A 3,987-nucleotide genomic window follows, 5' to 3' on the forward strand; every position below is an offset into this window, starting at 1 on the left:
GAAATTAATTGTATTTCTGAACTAGAAAAGGTTAAGTTTGGTAGCACCTAAATTTGATGCAGTTTGTCATTGATTTCATCTGAAAGAAACTTGCAGGCTTTTTATCTGCTGTTTTCCCCAGCATAAGAGTCTCCATTCACACCCTAAAGTAATTGTTATATTTTCAACTCACTCTTATTTGAATAAAAGCCTCAACAATTGGGAGCAATTTAATAAGCACAGAACAAGAGCTGGACCTTGCATTTGGTAGATAATATACAGTATTACTTTATAGAAATGTAGTCAATGGCATTCCCTATAGACAATCGTTTGTTTTATCTTTAGAGTCGTTCAAAGAACCATTGTGAACTTGACATTAATTGGAATGGAATACACGCAAGAGACTTTCCTCTTCTTCCAATTGTCCTCATCCTTTCTTCTCTTCCACCCCTGCTTTGCAGATTACCATATACAAATCACCAGGAAGTTGGAGGACAAGACAGCTTTGGAACGTCATTCTGTCATCCTGTCCTGTGACTTCAGGCCTTCTCCAAAGGTTGTGAAATGGTTCAAAGGCCACACACCCATCGAGCCCTCTGAGAAGTACAAGATCAAGAGGGATAAGCATTCAGCAGAGCTCAAGATTCTGAAGCTGAAGCCCGATGATGCTGGTGTGTACAAGTGCAAGGCAGGAATTGCAGAGACTGAGGCCACGCTGACAGCTGAAGGTATGAGCAGGGAGGGTGGCCTCTTCCATGTCCTATTTCACCTCAGATTTCTTTTCTTGGGGTTGATTTCTGCCGTTCTCTCCTGCTAACTTTATAAATGTATAATCTTCACTGAGAAGATTACACAAAGATCATCTAGTCCAACCATTCTACCACATCCCAGTATGATTTATAGTAACAGTGGTAACAGTTCACCTTGTTTCCCCACAGCCCGCAATGTAGAAGTAACGAAGCACTTGCAGGATGTAGAAATTGAAGAAGAGAGCTCTGCTGTCTTCTCCTGCGAGCTGTCCCATGATGACGAGGACGTGGAATGGTTCCTGAATGGCAACCTCCTTTACACCAACAATTACAATGACATCAAGAACGTTGGCAATTGTTGCACACTGACAATGAAGCAGGTTAAGCCTGAGGATGCTGGCACAGTGACAGTGAAGTCAGACAAGGTGTCAGAAAGCGCACCTGAAGGTGATAGGTGGGTCTGATCACACCCCTCCTGGATGTAAGAGATGCTAAGGAGCTCCAGTTCATTCTATTGTGCAGCAGTCCTGCTTCTAAAGCTGACCTCTCTGGGGTGACAAGTCATCAGAGGCTTTCTTCCAGTGGAAGGTTCCATTGCAGCAGATATCAACGAAGGAGGATGGTTTTGGTGTCCTGCCAAAGCATTCCATTGCTTTTTATCATCATTTTACTTAACACAAGAAGAGTTACAAGAGCAGTTTCTTTTACTGCTTCAGTAACATGCAGTGTCAATGCTGTTGTCTCCAAGGATTTATGACTGAAGGAGAGATCATTCAGTGTGTGTTTTGCCTCTGGGATGACTAATGACCAGGCTGTGAGCAACCTGATCTAGCTGTGAATGTCCCTTTTTATTGCAGGGGAGCTGGGCTAGATGGCCTTTAAGGGTCTCTTCCAATTCTAAGGGTGCTGTGATTCTAATCTGCTCTCCCCAGCAATTAAGCTCTTTTACTCTATGCGCTCAGAGTTTGAAGGATTTCCTCTTTCTCCTTTCTTTTGCATTTGGTGGAAGTTTTTTCCCCAGTATAAACATCTGATGTGTGAAATAGAAGATAGATAAAAGGAGTCAATAAAACAGGAAAATCAAAAGTGTTCAGCAGCTTATCCTCTTAATCCTGAGGCCTGCTGTATGAGCTCTGCTCCATGTGAGGGCAATGCAAGCTCTCCAGCTTTAGAAGAGCTGCATCCCAATAACTTCATATGATATCAGTCCCACCCAAGGCAATGCAGGCTGTCCCTCCTGTTCCCTGTATTCTCCTACTGATTAGTTCAGAATTCCATAAAGTGCATTCAGTCAACACACATGAAACCACTTTATGTTCTATATTGGTGTCATCAGTGCTGGTAAAGATTTATTTATCCCTATTTAAAAATCTGAACACAACTGGAAATGTCTCAACTTCTGTATCACATTGTTCTGTTTTGCCCTTTTAATTGCAGAGAAGCCTGCTGTCTTCGTGAAGTCCTTGGATGATGTTTTTGGTGAGGAGCGGGGTGTGATTAAATTGGAATGCGAAGTCTCTAAAGAGAAGGTCAAACCAGTGTGGAAGAAGGACGGTGTTCTGCTCACTTCTGGCAACAAGTATGAGCTGGTACAGTCTGGGAAGACCCTATATCCCCTTATCCATGACTTCGAGAAGTCAGATGCAGGTTTCTATACCTGTGATATTGGCACTGATGTTGCCAAATCAAAGGTCGGCCTTCAGGGTAAGTACTGTGGAAAGTAAAGGAGTGCTGAAAGCACATTCAGTGTGGTCACTATGTCTTACACCTATTCCCCCACGAGCCTTAATAGTTTCTACAATAGAAGTATATTACTGCAATTTAGCACAGTGATGTCTGGAAAATTCCCATTGCTTTTGATGTAAATGTATCTCATTTTGCCATGAAAATCACCAAACACATCAAGAATGTCCTGGAAATATTTCCTTTCTAAACATCCCTAAAATGGAGAAATGGTTTGAACACCAGTAGGGGTAGGATGGTAACAAATTAGCTAATAGAAACATTTAATTTCTTGTCATAGGCAAAACCCTTTTTCTCACGCAGCATCCTAGAGTTGTCCTCTCTGTTAGGTTGTTCCCTCTGTAGCTCATTGAATCTTCATTCTGCTCCATGGACTGAGCTGCTCTAATTGTAGTTCTTCCAGAGCAAAGACAAGAGATTCACGTCTCTTTTTTTTTATAGCTTTCTGGTAATTCTGAGTGGAGAATGTCTTAGAGAATACATCAGTAAGGAACGCAGCCATGTTCTGCAAATCCTGAGTTAAAACACCAGTACAGCTACTCATGTCAGTCACAAATGCCTTTTCTCCATCTAAACCTCATACTAACCTATCTCTTATCTTCCAGAGCTGAATAGTGGCATTACCAAACGGCTGAAAACCACTGAAATCCAGGAGGGAGAAGATTGTACTTTTGAATGCATTCTGTCCCATGAAAGCATTGATGAGTTCAACTGGACACTGAATGGAAGCAGAGTGGAAAGTGGTGGGCGATTTAAAGCTTCTAACGTGGGTCGGAAATATACTCTCATTATCAAAAGTGTGACTCCTACTGACGCTGGGGAAGTCATTTTTACTGCCCGTGGTCTAACCTCCAAAGCCTCTCTGTCTGTGAAAGGTAATGAGATGGGAGAGATTCTGGGGCCTGATTCCTTCAACTGTCTTCTGATAAGATTGCCGTGAGAGCTAACTCATAATATGGTTAAAGTGAATAGCAACCTTCTACTTGAACCTCAAAGCACTGAGAATTTCTCTTAAAAATAAGTAAAAGGAGGAAACATTTTACACAAATGTGAGAACTACCCAAAGCACTGGGGTTGTGTTGGAAATGGGCATCTCACTACAGCTTGTTCCATTAACAGTAAATCAGGAATGCTCTGTTGAGGGAACTGTGGGAGCAAATATCCTCTAAGTATAAGTTGAAGGGATGGCCTTCACATCATCTAGCTGTACAACAAATTCCTATCTAGAGCATGTGCATCTGAGAGCATCATCCGAGGCTCCCAGTGTGATGAGTGGAGAGAAGAGAGAGGCAGTTTTCAGACATGGTTCATCATCCTCAATTGGGTAGATTTAAGAGAGAATAAATGCTGCCTGGAATTCTATTGTCTGTACTTTGCAGATTACTGCTGGCTGTAGGATGGCGTCTGTTGCAAGTGCCTCTCTAACTTATCTCCAGCATGTAGATGCATGTATTTTGAGAGAGGCATCCTACCCTAAGTGTATGTTACTCAAAAAGCAATGTTTTCTTCCAGGAAA

Source organism: Coturnix japonica, chromosome 10, assembly GCF_054131305.1.
Source record: "Coturnix japonica strain WE chromosome 10, WE-NBRP24, whole genome shotgun sequence".
Taxonomy (NCBI): Eukaryota; Metazoa; Chordata; class Aves; order Galliformes; family Phasianidae; genus Coturnix; species Coturnix japonica.